The sequence below is a fragment of the Schistocerca gregaria genome, unplaced genomic scaffold (genome assembly GCF_023897955.1).
Source record: "Schistocerca gregaria isolate iqSchGreg1 unplaced genomic scaffold, iqSchGreg1.2 ptg000180l, whole genome shotgun sequence".
Classification (NCBI taxonomy): Eukaryota; Metazoa; Arthropoda; class Insecta; order Orthoptera; family Acrididae; genus Schistocerca; species Schistocerca gregaria.
Window position 1 is genome coordinate 10,721,683 of NW_026061730.1, and position 18,908 is coordinate 10,740,590.

General features: G+C 46.8%; 6 non-coding genes across 6 annotated transcripts; all 6 read right to left on the reverse strand.

The window, feature by feature from the left end:
• Window positions 1-704: 704 nt before the first annotated feature.
• Trnar-ucg (transfer RNA arginine (anticodon UCG)) lies at window positions 705-777 on the reverse strand. The gene has a single exon. It is a non-coding gene; the product is annotated as a tRNA-Arg (tRNA).
• A 5,454-nt stretch (window positions 778-6,231) lies between these two features.
• On the reverse strand, window positions 6,232-6,308 carry Trnak-cuu (transfer RNA lysine (anticodon CUU)). Its single transcript has one exon. It is a non-coding gene; the product is annotated as a tRNA-Lys (tRNA).
• Window positions 6,309-6,743: 435 nt separating this feature from the next.
• On the reverse strand, window positions 6,744-6,816 carry Trnar-ucg (transfer RNA arginine (anticodon UCG)). The gene has a single exon. It is a non-coding gene; the product is annotated as a tRNA-Arg (tRNA).
• A 901-nt stretch (window positions 6,817-7,717) lies between these two features.
• Window positions 7,718-7,790, reverse strand: Trnak-cuu (transfer RNA lysine (anticodon CUU)). The gene has a single exon. It is a non-coding gene; the product is annotated as a tRNA-Lys (tRNA).
• Window positions 7,791-14,538: 6,748 nt separating this feature from the next.
• Window positions 14,539-14,611, reverse strand: Trnak-cuu (transfer RNA lysine (anticodon CUU)). Its single transcript has one exon. It is a non-coding gene; the product is annotated as a tRNA-Lys (tRNA).
• Window positions 14,612-15,063: 452 nt separating this feature from the next.
• Trnar-ucg (transfer RNA arginine (anticodon UCG)) lies at window positions 15,064-15,136 on the reverse strand. The gene has a single exon. It is a non-coding gene; the product is annotated as a tRNA-Arg (tRNA).
• Between the last annotated feature and the right edge of the window lie 3,772 nt (window positions 15,137-18,908).

Sequence of the window (18,908 nt, forward strand, 5' to 3'; positions counted from 1 at the left end):
CAAAACCACTTGCACTTCAGAACATGACTTTCACACATGTCTACAAAATCACCTTCACTTCAAATACAGTTTTCTTGCGACTGATGGAGACGTAGGCAAATTTATAGTTGCTATTTCCATTACATTACGTTAATCAGAAAATCGGTAATTTACATCTGCAGCGGAAAAAAATTCCCTTCCGGCCAGCGTAGGGCTCGAACCCACGACCCTGTGAATAAGAGTCTCATGCTCTACGGACTGAGCTAGCCGTGCTGCCTCGTTGGATACCTGCTTGGCAGCAGATCACACAGTAATCGTTTGGGTTGGGTGGTCCCATACAGAATCTCTCCATGCTCCCTAATGTTTTCCTAACGTCACACTCGTCACGTACTTCACTTTTATTTCATAATCATTTCTGAGAGGTAAAGGAATTGCATGACAATCTGCAGAGCTAGCGGCGTCAAAATTAACACACATACTTGATGTGACTCAAAAGCCGAACGAGTTACTTTCCGACGTTGTTTTAGATGTGCAAGTGCCAGTCAAAACTCGCGGTGAGGCCACTCTGCCGACCATTTCGCTAGTTAACACCAGTCTTGTTGTGTGTGTTTCAGGTTCAAGATCATCTCAAAGTACAAAATGGTCAACAGCAACATTCAGACGGTTTCGTACTGCTCAATTGCTACATTAAAATGGTATGTTTCTTTTTCAGAACTGGAAAAACACGACCGTGACAGGATTCGAACCTGCAATCTTCGGATCCGAAGTCCGATGCCTGATCCATTAGGCTACACGGTCACTGACGACCAAGTATAACTTATATACGACTCATCTCGAAACGCTCACACCCCCTGAGGAATTGTGCTTTCGTTCCACACAGCCGCTGCCCCTTACTCTTTCCCACCCATTCGTTACATTCAACCTCTTACGAGACCGACCAAACATAGACAGGAAAACAAGACCACACACTTTGCGCATTCGGAATCGATGGCAGGGTGTCCATCGCGGCATTTGCTACGATGGCCTTTTGCTACTTCTGCAGAAGCGACGACGACGACGACGACGACGACGACCGCGAGAGGCTCAGAGATTTGTGAGAAATACATCTATAAAATGTAATTTAGACTGCCTCGTCCCACCTTATGCTATACCGCTTTGGCAAATGCTTTATCTGCGCCATTCGCCTTAGTCACATCTGAGAGTAATTCTTAATAATACGCCTGTCGCTAATTGTTCCTCATCACAGATACTGCTTTCTATACGGCCACGACGCGCAACTGATTTCCAAGATTCGTCTTCCTCCTGTGAGGATGGAACTCACGACCCCTGGTTTACTAGACCAATGCTCTACCACAGAGCGAAACAGGCGCCGCCTAGCGGCACTTTTGCGTACTTCGTCCGTACGGTCGTCTGAATCATCAGACTTCAGCTGACAACACTTCATATTTTCGACTAATATTAGCAGCTATGGCGACCCATTACTGCTTGGCTACACATCTGACACGTAGCCGTGTTCTCTCCAAACAAAACCACCTGCACTTCGGAACATGACTTTCACACATGTCTACAAAATCACCTTCAACTTCAAATACAGTTTTCTTGCGACTGATTGAGACGTAGGCAAATTTTAAAGTTGCTATTTCCATTACATCACGTTAATCAGAAAATCGGTAATTTACATCTGCAGCGGAGAAAAATTCCGTTCCGCCCAGCGTAGGGCTTGTACCCACGATACTGTGAATAAGAGTCTCATGCTCTACCGACTGAGCTAGCCGTGCTGCCTCGTTGGATACCTGCTTGGCAGCAGATCACACAGTACTCGTTTGGGTTGGTTGGTCCCATACAGAATCTCTCCATGCTCCCTAATGTTTTCCTAACGTCACACTCGTCACGTACTTCACTTTTATATCATATTCACTTCTGAGAGGTAAAGGAATTGCATGAAAATCTGCAGAGCTAGCGGCGTCAAAATTAACACACATACTTGATGTGACTCAAAAGTCGAACGAGTTACTTTCCGACGTTGTTTTAGATGTGCAAGTGCCAGTCACACCTCGCGGTGAGGCCACTCTGCCGTTCATTTCGCTAGTTAACTTCTGTCTTGTTGTGTGTGTTTCAAGCTCAAGACCATCTCCAAGCACAAAATGCTCAACAGCAACATTCAGACGGTTTCGTACTGCTCAATTGCTACATTAAAACGATATGTTTCTTTTTCAGAACTGGAAAAACACGACCGTGACAGGATTCGAAGCTGCAATCTTTGGATCCGAAGTCCGACGCCTTATCGATTAGGCCACACGGTCACTGACGACCAAGTATAACTTATATACGACTCATTTCGAAACGCTCACACCCCCTGAGGAACTGTGTTTTCGTTCCACACAGCCATTGCCCCTTACTCTTCCCCACCCATTCGTTACATTCAACCTCTTACGAGGCCGACCAAACATAGACAGGAAAACAAGACCACACACTTTGCGCATTCGGAATCGATGGCAGGGTGTCCCTCGCCGCATTTGCTACGATGGCCATTTGCTACTTCTGCAGAAGCGGCGGCGGCGGCGGCGGCGACGACGACGACGACGACGACGACGACGACGACCGCGAGAGGCTCTGAGATTTGTGAGAAATACATCTATAAAATGTAGTTCAGACTGCCTCGTCAAACATTATGCCGCACCGCTTTCTCAAATGCTTTATCTGCGCCATTCGCCTTAATCACATCTGAGAGTAATTCTTAATAATACTCCTGTCGCTAATTGTTCCTCATCACAGATACTGTTTGCTATACGGCCACGATGCGCAACTGATTTCCAAAATTCGTCTTCCTCCTGTGAGGATGGAACTCACGACCCCTGGTTTACTAGACCAATGCTCTACCACTGACCTAAACAGGCGCCGCCTAGCGGCACGTTTGCGTACTTCGTCCGTACGGTTGTCTGAATCATCAGACTTCAGCTGACAACACTTCATATTTTCGACTAATATTTGCAGCAATGGCGACCCATTACTGCTTGGCTACACATCTGACACGTAGCCGTGTTCTCTCCAACCAAAACCACTTGCACTTCAGAACATGACTTTCACACATGTCTACAAAATCACCTTCACTTCAAATACAGTTTTCTTGCGACTGATGGAGACGTAGGCAAATTTATAGTTGCTATTTCCATTACATTACGTTAATCAGAAAATCGGTAATTTACATCTGCAGCGGAAAAAAATTCCCTTCCGGCCAGCGTAGGGCTCGAACCCACGACCCTGTGAATAAGAGTCTCATGCTCTACGGACTGAGCTAGCCGTGCTGCCTCGTTGGATACCTGCTTGGCAGCAGATCACACAGTAATCGTTTGGGTTGGGTGGTCCCATACAGAATCTCTCCATGCTCCCTAATGTTTTCCTAACGTCACACTCGTCACGTACTTCACTTTTATTTCATAATCATTTCTGAGAGGTAAAGGAATTGCATGACAATCTGCAGAGCTAGCGGCGTCAAAATTAACACACATACTTGATGTGACTCAAAAGCCGAACGAGTTACTTTCCGACGTTGTTTTAGATGTGCAAGTGCCAGTCAAAACTCGCGGTGAGGCCACTCTGCCGACCATTTCGCTAGTTAACACCAGTCTTGTTGTGTGTGTTTCAGGTTCAAGATCATCTCAAAGTACAAAATGGTCAACAGCAACATTCAGACGGTTTCGTACTGCTCAATTGCTACATTAAAATGGTATGTTTCTTTTTCAGAACTGGAAAAACACGACCGTGACAGGATTCGAAACTGCAATCTTCGGATCCGAAGTCCGATGCCTGATCCATTAGGCCACACGGTCACTGACGACCAAGTATAACTTATATACGACTCATCTCGAAACGCTCACACCCCCTGAGGAATTGTGCTTTCGTTCCACACAGCCGCTGCCCCTTACTCTTTCCCACCCATTCGTTACATTCAACCTCTTACGAGACCGACCAAACATAGACAGGAAAACAAGACCACACACTTTGCGCATTCGGAATCGATGGCAGGGTGTCCATCGCGGCATTTGCTACGATGGCCTTTTGCTACTTCTGCAGAAGCGACGACGACGACGACGACGACGACGACCGCGAGAGGCTCAGAGATTTGTGAGAAATACATCTATAAAATGTAATTTAGACTGCCTCGTCCCACCTTATGCTATACCGCTTTGGCAAATGCTTTATCTGCGCCATTCGCCTTAGTCACATCTGAGAGTAATTCTTAATAATACGCCTGTCGCTAATTGTTCCTCATCACAGATACTGCTTTCTATACGGCCACGACGCGCAACTGATTTCCAAGATTCGTCTTCCTCCTGTGAGGATGGAACTCACGACCCCTGGTTTACTAGACCAATGCTCTACCACAGAGCGAAACAGGCGCCGCCTAGCGGCACTTTTGCGTACTTCGTCCGTACGGTCGTCTGAATCATCAGACTTCAGCTGACAACACTTCATATTTTCGACTAATATTAGCAGCTATGGCGACCCATTACTGCTTGGCTACACATCTGACACGTAGCCGTGTTCTCTCCAAACAAAACCACCTGCACTTCGGAACATGACTTTCACATATGTCTACAAAATCACCTTCAACTTCAAATACAGTTTTCTTGCGACTGATTGAGACGTAGGCAAATTTTAAAGTTGCTATTTCCATTACATCACGTTAATCAGAAAATCGGTAATTTACATCTGCAGCGGAGAAAAATTCCGTTCCGCCCAGCGTAGGGCTCGTACCCACGACCCTGCGAATAAGAGTCTCATGCTCTACCGACTGAGCTAGCCGTGCTGCCTCGTTGGATACCTGCTGGGCAGCAGATCACACAGTAATCGTTTGGGTTGGTTGGGCCCATACAGAATCTCTCCATGCTGCCTAATGTTTTCCTAACGTCACACTCGTCACGTACTTCACTTTCATATCATATTCACTTCTGAGAGGTAAAGGAATTGCATGAAAATCTGCAGAGCTAGCGGCGTCAAAATTAACACACATACTTGATGTGACTCAAAAGTCGAACGAGTTACTTTCCGACGTTGTTTTAGATGTGCAAGTGCCAGTCACACCTCGCGGTGAGGCCACTCTGCCGTTCATTTCGCTAGTTAACACCGGTCTTGTTGTGTGTGTTTCAAGCTCAAGACCATCTCCAAGCACAAAATGCTCAACAGCAACATTCAGACGGTTTCGTACTGCTCAATTGCTACATTAAAACGATATGTTTCTTTTTCAGAACTGGAAAAACACGACCGTGACAGGATTCGAAGCTGCAATCTTTGGATCCGAAGTCCGACGCCTTATCGATTAGGCCACACGGTCACTGACGACCAAGTATAACTTATTTACGACTCATTTCGAAACGCTCACACCCCCTGAGGAACTGTGTTTTCGTTCCACACAGCCATTGCCCCTTACTCTTCCCCACCCATTCGTTACATTCAACCTCTTACGAGACCGACCAAACATAGACAGGAAAACAAGACCACACACTTTGCGCATTCGGAATCGATGGCAGGGTGTCCCTCGCCGCATTTGCTACGATGGCCATTTGCTACTTCTGCAGAAGCGGCGACGACGACGACGACGACGACGACGACGACGACGACCGCGAGAGGCTCTGAGATTTGTGAGAAATACATCTATAAAATGTAATTCAGACTGCCTCGTCCAACATTATGCCGCACCGCTTTGGCAAATGCTTTATCTGCGCCATTCGCCTTAATCACATCTGAGAGTAATTCTTAATAATACTCCTGTCCCTAATTGTTCCTCATCACAGATACTGTTTGCTATACGGCCACGATGCGCAACTGATTTCCAAAATTCGTCTTCCTCCTGTGAGGAAGGAACTCACGACCCCTGGTTTACTAGACCAATGCTCTACCACTGACCTAAACAGGCGCCGCCTAGCGGCACGTTTGCGTACTTCGTCCGTACGGTTGTCTGAATCATCAGACTTCAGCTGACAACACTTCACATTTTCGACTAATATTTGCAGCAATGGCGTCCCATTACTGCTTGGCTACACATCTGACACGTAGCCGTGTTCTCTCCAACAAAAACCACTTGCACTTCAGAACATGACTTTCACACATGTCTATAAAATCACCTTCACTTCAAATACAGTTTTCTTGCGACTGATGGAGACGTAGGCAAATTTATAGTTGCTATTTCCATTACATCACGTTAATCAGAAAATCGGTAATTTACATCTGCAGCGGAAAAAAATTCCGTTCCGGCCAGCGTAGGGCTCGAACCCACGACCCTGTGAATAAGAGTCTCATGCTCTACCGACTGAGCTAGCCGTGCTGCCACGTTGCAGCAGATCACACTGTAATTGTTTGGGTTGGGTGGTCCCATACAGAATCTCTCCATGCTCCCTAATGTTTTCCTAACGTCACACTCGTCACGTACTTCACTTTTATTTCATAATCATTTCTGAGAGGTAAAGGAATTGCATGACAATCTGCAGAGCTAGCGGCGTCAAAATTAACACACATACTTGATGTGACTCAAAAGCCGAACGAGTTACTATCCGACGTTGTTTTAGATGTGCAAGTGCCAGTCAAAACTCGCGGTGAGGGCACTCTGCCGAACATTTCGCTAGTTAACACCGGTCTTGTTGTGTGTGTTTCAGGTTCAAGATCATCTCCAAGTACAAAATGGTCAACAGCAACATTCAGACGGTTTCGTACTGCTCAAATGCTACATTAAAACGGTATGTTTCTTTTTCAGAACTGGAAAAACACGACCGTGACAGGATTCGAACCTGCAATCTTCGGATCCGAAGTCCGATGCCTTATCCATTAGGCCACACGGTCACTGACGACCAAGTATAACTTATATACGACTCATTTCGAAACGCTCACACCCCCTGAGGAACTGTGTTTTCGTTCCACACAGCCCCTGCCCCTTACTCTTTTCCACCCATTCGCTACATTCAACCTCTTACGAGACCGACCAATCATAGACAGGAAAAGATGACCACACACTTTGCGCATTCGGAATCGATGGCAGGGTGTTCCTCGCCGCATTTGCTACGATGGCCATTTGCTACTTCTGCAGAAGCGGCACGACGACGACGACGACCGCGAGAGGCTCAGAGATTTGTGAGAAATACATCTATAAAATGTAATTCAGACTGCCTCGTCCCAACTTATGCTATACCGCTTTGGCAAATGCTTTATCTGCTCCATTCGCCTTAATCACATCTGAGAGTAATTCTTAATAATACGCCTGTCGCTAATTGTTCCTCATCACAGATACTGCTTTCTATACGGCCACGACGCGCAACTGATTTCCAAGATTCGTCTTCCTCCTGTGAGGATGGAACTCACGACCCCTGGTTTCCTAGACCAATGCTCTACCACAGAGCGAAACAGGCGCCGCCTAGCGGCACTTTTGCGTACTTCGTCCGTATGGTCGTCTGAATCATCAGACTTCAGCTGACAACACTTCATATTTTCGACTAATATTAGCAGCTATGGCGACCCATTACTGCTTGGCTACACATCTGACACGTAGCCGATATTCTCTCCAAACAAAACCACCTGCACTTCAGAACATGACTTTCACACATGTCTACAAAATCACCTTCACCTTCAAATACAGTTTTCTTGCGACTGATGGAGACGTAGGCAAATTTTAAAGTTGCTATTTCCATTACATCACGTTAATCAGAAAATCGGTAATTTACATCTGCAGCGGAAAAAACTTCCCTTCCGCCCAGCGTAGGGCTCGAACCCACGACCCTGTGAATAAGAGTCTCATGCTCTACCGACTGAGCTAGCCGTGCTGCCTCGTTGGATACCTGCTGGGCAGCAGATCACACAGTAATCGTTTGGGTTGGTTGGTCCCATACAGAATCTCTCCATGCTGCCTAATGTTTTCCTAACGTCACACTCGTCACGTACTTCACTTTTATATCATATTCACTTCTGAGAGGTAAAGGAATTGCATGAAAATCTGCAGAGCTAGCGGCGTCAAAATTAACACACATACTTGATGTGACTCTAAAGTCGAACGAGTTACTTTCCGACGTTGTTTTAGATGCGCAAGTGCCAGTCACACCTCGCGGTGAGGCTACTCTGCCGTTCATTTCGCTAGTTAACACCTGTCTTGTTGTGTGTGTTTCAAGCTCAAGATCATCTCCAAGCACAAAATGCTCAACGGCAACATTCAGACGGTTTTGTACTGCTCAATTGCTACATTAAAACGGTATGTTTCTTTTTCAGATCTGGAAAAACACGACCGTGACAGGATTCGAACCTGCAATCTTCGGATCCGAAGTCCGACGCCTTATCCATTTTTTTTTTAATCGTTACAAATTTTAATACAATTAAAAAAACAAAATGAAACCGCACCGCAAGGTACGTAGAATCTAACGCAGATCGGCCACATGAGAGCATAGCACACTACTGACGTTTTTTTTTTTTTTTTAATGCATCCTCTGCTAAAACAAAAACAAAAGAAAATCATTGTACAATAAATCACAAAATGTAAAGGAAAAGGGATACAGGGATGTTGTTTTTATTTATTATATTTATTTATTTTCCACAATCACCCTGTTAAAAGGAACATGTAGATCATGTAGATCATTTCATGGTATAGTATGTGCATTACATATGGAGCGTTGAGAGAAGCGTGAGGTTCATTATCAGGTGTCAAATGTGCACACCGACTGCACCCGGCACATCCCAACTGCGTGGGGGGTCGAGGAAGACTGCCTGAAGATAGTTGGCAAAGGTTTTCCGATAGTATGACCATCTATGAACCTCATAGTGGGCTTGCTGTAAGAAATACCAAAAGTCGAGTCGCGACTTGGCAGCATCCCCATAGAGGTACGCGATCGTCCAACCTTTGACCCAGATGATCGACTGTGATTTAGTCGCCGGAAAGTAGTCACTCTCCGGATGTAAGAAGGAAGCAGGTGTAATATGTTGCGGGGTCACACGGAGGTAGCAAGCCACCATCTGTCGTCCTAGGAGCCATACGTCCTCCACCGCGATACAAGTTAAGCGGTGATGGTCGTCATCCACTTGGCGACATTTCGGGCACAGTGGAGTGTCCACTAGTCCAATTGCATGGAGTCGTTGGTTGGTGTTGAACTTGCCACAGGTGACAGAGAACCACAGTGCCCGAACGAAGGTAGGAAAGAATTTTTGGTGCACATGTCTCCAAATCTTCGGCCAATGCAACGTGGGGTGTTTCAGTTCAATGACATTACGACTTATCCGTCGTAGCAGCCAAACATAAAAATCCTTCGCGCATGGTGGTCTCGTGCGCGGAAGCTCGTCTCTGATATAACTAAGTTCCACGATAAATGTTGATACATGCGCAAAATGTGGCGTTATGTTGCCCACCGCCACCGGAGGTGTGAAGGACGCTGGAACTAGGAGATCCAGTAGGCGGGATGTAAGGGAATCACGCCCGCTACGCCATTGCTTGTACATCGTGGCTAGAAGGAGCGCCGTCGCTCGGCAGCGTACATTCGTAAGTCCGAGTCCCCCCTTGTCCGTAGGGAGCGTGAGCGTTGCGTATCGCACCTTGAGGGGCGACCCAATCATCACAAAATAGCCTAGAGCTGATTGAAGGCGATGCCCGAGCGTGAGTGGTAGGGGCAGGATCTGCGAAATATGCACCATTCGAGAAACCACATAAGTGTTCAGATATTCGACTCGCTGCAAAGGATCAAGGCGTCGTAGGAGATGTTGGCGGACCATGGTACGTGTTGTCTGTAAAATACGTCGGTAGTTAACTGCCGCAGTATGTTTCACAGATGAGGTAAAGTCTATGCCGAGATAGCGGAATCGTTGCACATAAGGAAATGGACTGATTTCTTCCGGCGTAAGGCCCTTTCCAACCGGCATTGCTGCCGATTTGTTCATGTTCACTGCACTACCCGCCGTCACACTGTTGTCCAACAACAGTTCAAGAACCGTCTTCACCTCTTCCTCAGAACGAACGAGCAGCAGGAGGTCGTCCGCATAAGCACGACATTTGAAGGTGTAGCCCCGCAGTTCCACCCCAGAAAGAGAATTTGTTAGCCTCCCAATTAATGGTTCCAACGCTATCGCGAACAGCAGCATCGAAGGAGGGCAGCCCTGGCGAATGGAACGTCGAATTTGAATGGGCCCTGCTATACGCCCATTAACGTGTACCAAGGATTGTGCGCTCCCATAAATCCTTCTAATGAGACCAGTAAAACAGTCTGGAAATCCCATTTGTTCCAGTACAGCGTACAGATAGTTGTGGCGCACCTTATCAAAAGCACTGTCAAAATCAACCGCCACCATCGCCGCTTTAAGCCGGCACTCCTCCGCCAGCGCTATTACATCACGGCATTCGCTAGTAGCTGTTTGCACATTCACCGATCCACCCGGTGTCGTCTGTTCTGGGGAGAGAACGCCACGAATTAACATACGACATCGGGACGCTAGCATCCGTGCAAAGATCTTATAGTCTGCATTAAGCAGGGTAATGGGGCGATAATGTGTGATCGTAATTCCTGGCTTCGGTTTATGTACTGGCACCAAGAGGCCTTCCATAAAAGCCGGTGGAATAGGTGCATCGGAATTTAACAACTCGTTGTACATTTCCGTCCATCGCGGTGCCATTTCGTTGCGAAATTCTCGATAAAATTCAGCAGGAAGTCCATCAATGCCTGGGGAGCGATTCAACGCACCCTTTGCGATCGCATCATGTACTTCCTCACAGCTAATAGCTTCCAATAAGGTTCCAGCGTCTTCCACCGTTAGTGTACGGGAGACGTATGTGGCTATACGTGCGAGGTCATCAACACGGGCTGCTTCCTCCCGATAGATGTGTTGGTAATGGTCGACGAATGCAGAGACAATGTCCGCTTGACGCGTCACTCTTCGGTCTTCGCGGGTAATTAACTCCCGTACCAAAACGCGTCGTCGGTGCTTTCGTTCATTCACGACGTGGTGCATGGAAGGAATCTCGTGTCGTATCGTATCGTGACATCTGGCGCGCACCATGGTTCCCTGAAGATGTTTCCGAGCTAAAGCCACTAATTTAGCTTTTATCCTTTTGCGTTCGATCCAGACGTCCGGTCCCGGCGGATCATCGTCCAGTTCGCGCAGCGCTGCAAAATAAAAGTCGGTCGTACGGCGGCGCCATTCGGCCATCTCCCTGCTATATGAGATGAACGTACGGCGAAGCGCCGGTTTAGCACAAGTCAGCCACCAATCAAGCTTCGTCGCATACCTTCCAACCTTTCGCTCGCACATCGTCCATGTCTCAAGGATCCGTTGACGACATTCGGGATCATGTAGATGTTGAATGTTTAATTTCCACGGGGCCTTGCTGTTCCACACCTCTCTACGGGGAAGAAGCACCGTACAGATGTAAGCGCTGTGATCGGAAAATGCCAATGGCCAGCGTTCCGCGTCCTGGACATCATTTGCATGAGCCCGTGAGATATAAATGCGATCTAATCTGCTCGCCGAATGACTGGTCACATAGGTGTATCCCGGTGCATCTCCATGTCGTAATTCCCACGTGTCACTAAGTACAAGGTCGCTGACAACGATTCGCAACTCCTGGCTGATGTTTGCTTGCGGCCATTGGTCTTTCTGGCTGAGAACACAGTTGAAATCTCCACCAATTATTACACATTCATAACGTCCATGGAAAAGTGGTGCAATATCTTCTGCATAAAATCGCGCCCTTTCCCGCCGCCGATTGTTTCCCGACGGTGCATAAAGATTGTTGATGCGTGTCCCAAACGTCGTGAAAGCCATTCCCCGGGCCGACGGAAGGTAACACACGTTTTCCACGGGTAAGCCATCTCGCACGTAAACTGCCACCCCACTCCCATTGTGATCTCCATGTGACGAATAGGATTGGTAGCCTGCGATGTGTGGGAGTGCAGCTATGTGGACTTCCTGCAGCAAAGCAATATCCGCATCAGATGCCCAAATCGTTTCCTTCAGTAGGTGTATTTTGGTTGGTGAACGCACGTCATTTATATTTAATGTCGCAATACGGTTCGCATGGCGTTGAATCCCACTCTGTCGAGGCGCAACAATATCTCCCTGCATCGGCGCTGGGGGCTGAGTTAGAAGACGTTCTCTCGCCCCTCTCTCTTCACCTTCAGCAATTACTAGGCCTTCTTTGTGAGTGCCTTCTGCCTCTGTATGACGTCCGGCGCCTCCTCAATATCGTCATACCACATCTTTGCAGGCAGTGATATATTCGTGTCCGTAGCCACAGCATCTGCGTCTGGAGAGCCAACTGGTTGTCGTTCCTCTTCAGCATCACCACGTCCCGCTACCGTCAATGTGACAGACCGCTGCGGGTCTGATCGAACAGTTTCCATTGCCTCATGCTGCTTCGTAGAGGCTGTTGTGTCGTCTTGCTCCACAGGCGCATCGTCGTCGGGGCAAGGGGAGTCATCCCTAGGAGATGTCGTGCGACGACGCCGTTTCCTCCTTTTCGGGGAACGTTGTTTGCGTGATCTTCCTTCCGTGTCCTCAGATTGTAGGGAATCACGGCTGCCCGACAGAAAAGCATCCGTAGGAACTGGAAGTGTTTCGAGTCCCATCGTTGAAGTTGGCGGGAGTTCGGTCGAAACTGATGTTGTCGTCACAGAGTGCGTTCCAGACGGAACAGCATCCGTAGTGGCTGGAACTGCTTCGTGTACTATCGGTGTGCTTGGTAGGAGTTCGGTGTCAACTGGTGTTGTCGCCGTAGATTGTATGCTAGATGGAGCAGCATCCTCTGTCATCCCGACGTCTGCTACAAGGTTTCAGAGAGTGCCATCGGGAACTTCCACCGGGGCTGTGTCCTTTCGGTCATCAGCGGACGCAGTGAGGGCTTTGGCATAGGTGATCGGTAGTACTGTCATCTCTGGCGACGGCTCCCGCACATCTGAAGGCAGTTGCGTAATCCGCCGTTGCATACAGTTCGACCTGAGGTGTCCCTCCTGGCCACAGCCAGAACATGTACGTGGTTGCCCATCGTAAATCACCACCGCCCTACAACCACCAATTGTCAGATAGGACGGTACATGCTTCTGAAGATCAATAGTGATCTGTCTCACTCCGTTAAGCACGGGGTACGTGGCGAATTGTGTCCAGCGTTCTGCTGTGTGACCATGTACCGTGCCGTATGGCTTAAAAGCCTCAATAACTTCGTCAGCCGGGAACTCAAATGGCAGCTCAAAAACACGTATTGTCCGTACACCCAGACCAGCATGTTCTACAGTTACCGTGCCGACATTCCCGTCACTATGGCAAAATCGGAGACCTGCTTTTGTCGCCCGTAGAATTCTCTCACACGCCGCGTCATTTACCATCTTAACATACACCGTGGGACTAACGATGGACAGGTGAATTCCGACAATATCGTTTGGCGGTATCTTGACGTCCTCACGTATGAATCGTTCCACTGCTAAAGCCTTTGGTCTTTCGTAGTCTTTGCAGAAATTGAATCGTAATGTAGTTTTTCTGTACTTGTTCGCCATGATCGTTGTTATTAGCCCGCGCGCAGACTAAGTCCACAAGTAAACAAACACTCGCACACGCCGCACAGGCGGAAGTATCGGACCTCCGCTCCGCACGGCCGCTAGCGCCGAACTGTATCCATTAGGCCACACGGTCACTGACGACCAAGTATAACTTATATACGACTCATCTCGAAACGCTCACATCCCCTGAGGAATTGTGCTTTCGTTCCACACAGCCGCTGCCCCTTACTCTTCCCCACCCATTCGTTACATTCAACCTCTTACGAGACCGACCAAACATAGACAGGAAAAGAAGACCACACACTTTGCGCATTCGGAATCGATGGCAGGGTGTCCCTCGCCGCATTTGCTACGATGGCCATTTGCTACTTATGCAGAAGCGGCGGCGGCGACGACGACGACGACGACGACGACGACGACCGCGAGAGGCTCTGAGATTTGAGAGAAATACATCTATAAAATGTAACTCAGACTGCCTCGTCTCACCTTATGCTATACCGCTTTGGCAAATGCTTCATCTGCGCCATTCGCCTTAATCACATCTGAGAGTAATTCTTAATAATACGCCTGTCGCTAATTGTTCCTCATCACAGATACTGCTTTCTATACGGCCACGATGCGCAACTGATTTCCAAGATTCGTCTTCCTCCTGTGAGGATGGAACTCACGACCCCTGGTTTACTAGACCATTGCTCTACCACTGAGCTAAACAGGCGCCGCCTAGCGGCACTTTTGCGTACTTCGTCCGTACGGTCGTCTGAATCATCAGACTTCAGCTGACAACACTTCATATTTTCGACTAATATTTGCAGCTATGGCGACCCATTACTGCTTGGCTACACATCTGACACGTAGCCAATGTTCTCTAAAAACAAAACCACTTGCACTTCAGAACATAACTTTCACACATGTCTACAAAATCACCTTCACTTCAAATACAGTTTTCTTGCGACTGATGGAGACGTAGGCAAATTTTAAAGTTGCTACTTCCATTACATCACGTTAATCAGAAAATCGGTAATTTACTTCTGCAGCGGAAAAAATTCCGTTCCGCCCAGCGGAGGGCTCGAACCCACGACCCTGTGAATAAGAGTCTCATGCTCTACCGACTGAGCTAGCCGTGCTGCCTCGTTGGATACCTGCTGGGCAGCAGATCACACAGTAATCGTTTGGGTTGGGTGGTCCCATACAGAATCTCTCCATGCTTCCTAATGTTTTCCTAACGTCACACTCGTCACGTACTTCACTTTTATTTCATAATCATTTCTGAGAGGTAAAGGAATTGCATGACAATCTGCAGAGCTAGCGGCGTCAAAATTAACACACATACTTGATGTGACTCAAAAGCCGAACGAGTTACTTTCCGACGTTGTTTTAGATGTGCAAGTGCCAGTCACACCTCGTGGTGAGGCCACTCTGCCGTTCATTTCGCTAGTTAACACCTGTCTTGTTGTGTGTGTTTCAAGCTCAAGACCATCTCCAAGCACAAAATGCTCAACGGCAACATTCAGACGGTTTCGTACTGCTCAATTGCTACATTAAAAAGATATGTTTCTTTTTCAGAAATGGAAAAACACGACCGTGACAGGATTCGAACCTGCAATCTTCGGATCCGAAGTCCGACGCCTTATCCATTAGGCCACACGGTCACTGACGACCAAGTATAACTTATATACGACTCATCTCGAAACGCTCACACCCCCTGAGGAATTGTGCTTTCGTTCCACACAGCCGCTGCCCCTTACTCTTTCCCACCCATTCGTTACATTCAACCTCTTACGAGACCGACCAAACATAGACAGGAAAACAAGACCACACACTTTGCGCATTCGGAATCGATGGCAGGGTGTCCCTCGCCGCATTTGCTACGATGGCCTTTTGCTACTTCTGCAGAAGCGACGACGACGACGACGACGACGACCGCGAGAGGCTCAGAGATTTGTGAGAAATACATCTATAAAATGTAATTTAGACTGCCTCGTCCCACCTTATGCTATACCGCTTTGGCAAATGCTTTATCTGCGCCATTCGCCTTAATCACATCTGAGAGTAATTCTTAATAATACGCCTGTCGCTAATTGTTCCTCATCACAGATACTGCTTTCTATACGGCCACGACGCGCAACTGATTTCCAAGATTCGTCTTCCTCCTGTGAGGATGGAACTCACGACCCCTGGTTTACTAGACCAATGCTCTACCACAGAGCGAAACAGGCGCCGCCTAGCGGCACTTTTGCGTACTTCGTCCGTATGGTCGTCTGAATCATCAGACTATAGCTGACAACACTTCATATTTTCGACTAATATTAGCAGCTATGCCGACCCATTACTGCTTGGCTACACATCTGACACGTAGCCGTGTTCTCTCCAAACAAAACCACCTGCACTTCAGAACATGACTTTCACACATGTCTACAAAATCACCTTCACCTTCAAATACAGTTTTCTTGCGACTGATTGAGACGTAGGCAAATTTTAAAGTTGCTATTTCCATTACATCACGTTAATCAGAAAATCGGTAATTTACATCTGCAGCGGAGAAAAATTCCGTTCCGCCCAGCGTAGGGCTCGTACCCACGACCCTGCGAATAAGAGTCTCAAGATCTACCGACTTTTTTTTTTTGTTTCTTTTTTATTTTTGGGGCCTCCCATCACCCCTTTTAGCCCATCCTTGCGCTCTCCATAATTCGCCTTCATCGGCGTCGGTTTCTCACGCCATGTACATTACCATAAACTGATGAGACGAAGTTAATCCCTTTATCGTGGAGAAACTAATGTACCCCTTCTTTGGGCTTATTGATAATGTGAAAAAAGAATGAAGTCTTCAGTAGGTAGAAACAGAAGTTATGTTCAGTTTGTTTCCTTCTTCATCGCTGTTTTTTGTTGTCACACTTAAAGCAAATAGTCTTCCTTGACAAAGAAACGTCAGAGGGCATTTCGAAACTGCCTCTTCTCTCTGAAAATGCTTAAAAAACAAACCATATTCGGTGAGAAGCAACTATTTATAATGGCTTCTTGAAAAATAAATTAATAAAGGTTGAACTCAAAGAACGGCAATTCCGGTAAAAACTATTTTTTTTCCCACGATTGTAAGTTAGTAGTGGTGAACACTCTCTTACGTTTGTCTTCTGTGTCCGCAGATATTTCTTGTTAATTCTTTTACATCAAGGTCTTGATTAAAAAATTTGCGTATGTTTCTTTATATTTACTAGTCTTCAGTAACATGAGATGCTCAGTTAGCAGATAAATCCAAAAATCCTCTTGGCTTTTCTCTTCCTTCGTGAAGAGGTAATGGACCGTTGCCGCTTTCAGCCAATTGACTGCGTTGCGTTTCGTGTTAGGAAAGGGTACATCATCCGGTGTCAAAAAGTCCGCAGGCGTTATAGCGTTAGGTGACGTTCGAAGGATGAGTGCCAGCTTTCGTCGGACATTCAGCCAGATATCTTTAACCTTGTCGCACACGAAACGATGTTCTTCGTTATCAATTAAACTACACGTTGCACACAAAGGCGAATCCGCTAAGTGGATCGAATGAAGTTTCGAGTTTGTTGCAACTTTCCTATTTACAACAAAGTACCATGTTGCTTTCAGATGAGTAGCTAAGTTACGGTTATGAATATTTGCCCATATCACTTTCCAGTTAGAACATGGATAGTTTTGTTCTATTTTGTTGTTCTTCTTTTCTCCCATCAATTTGCCATATATTTCTTTTACGTTTGTCATGTCTTTTTCCGGAATTCTTGAACGAAGGTAGCTATATTCTATTAAAAACCATCGTAAATGGTAAAGTCCGCTCGGTATGTGCTGCACATTAATGGGTGGAGAGAGGTCATCTGGAGCTATTTCAGATAGCAAGTGCGCGGCGATACAGCTGCCGGATTGTCTCCATTGTTGAAACGTATTGGAGATGTACAGAGCCTGCGACTTTTTAGTAACATTCGTTAAGTTTAAGCCGCCATTATTAGTGGCGAGCGTCAGAGTGTCATACTGGATTTTAAATATGTGGCCACGGCTCACAAAATAGCCTATTGCTGACATAATTTGTTTGGCGACGCCGGCGGGTATTGGCAGTATCTGGGCGACATAATTGACTTTGGAAGTAATAGAGACGTTCGCTAAAGACACTCTCTGAATTTCATTTAACTGTCGAATACTATGTGTCCGTACACTAGCTCGTATGGTAGTTAGTACTTGTCTATAGTTGGCCGCAATAGTTTGACGTATATTTTTTCGGAAATCAATGCCGAGACACTTCAAGGCTGTTAGCTCACGTAACTGACCGTGTGTGCGCATGCCAATGCCACATCCGATATTGAATATGCCGGACTTGGTTTTGTTTAACCTCGCGGCTGACGCTCGTTCGTATTTTTCTATTATGTGCATTGCCGTCTCGACTTCCGCTACATTCATAACGAGAAACCCAACATCGTCCGCATAAGCTTTACATATTATTTTGTTTCCTCGTATTTGCAATCCTTGTAACCGCTAAGTCAAGGTAGCGAGCAAAGGTTCGATGGGCATGGCAAAAAGTGCCATGGACAACGGACAACCTTGCCTGACGGAACATGCGATCTCGACTGGCCGGCTAGGCTGTCCATTTATGATGATTCTGGAGGAGTTATTCGTTACCAAACGTCGTATGAGGTCGACGAATCTCGGCGGAAAACCCATTGCGCCCATCGTTTTCAGGAGGTAGGAGTGGCTGATCCTGTCGAAGGCTTTATCGAAATCTAACGACACGATGGCACATTTTAGTCGACATACTTCTGCTATTGAAATTATGTCGCGGTAGTCGGACAGCGTCTGCTGAATTTTCCTATCTTTGCCCACGCTAGACTGATATGGGCCGGTGACGCTGGCCATTACATTTTTAAGTCTGTGGGCTAAGAGCCGCGAAAAAATTTTATAGTCACTGTTCAGCAGAGTGATTGGTCTCAAATTTCCAATTTTCTTGCCAGCCGATTTTTTTTGCGATTAACACTATCATACCTTCACGAAAATCTTTCGGTATCTCCTTATTGAGGTTCAGAAGTTCATTACAGATGCATGTAATTCTATGTTTTATATGTTCCCAGAAGACTTGATAAAATTCTGCTGGTATGCCGTCAGCTCCAGGGGATTTATTTTTTGCACTTTGATAGACAGCATAGTGTACATCGTCTTCGGTTGCCTCCGCTATTAGAGCTTCCGCGTACGCGTTACCAACGCGTCCTTGCAGGTGGGTCAGTAAATCGTCCTGTGCTTTTTCGTCTACCTCTTTATGTGATAACAAGTTGTCGAAATGGGTTAGTATTTCTGCTTTTATGTCGTTGTGCATTGTCAAGGTGGTTCCATTATCAGTTTTAAGCTCCGTCAGTATTTTGCGGAATCCTCGTTTAGTTTCACGAATCACATGATATATCGAAGTGGCTTCTTTTTGCG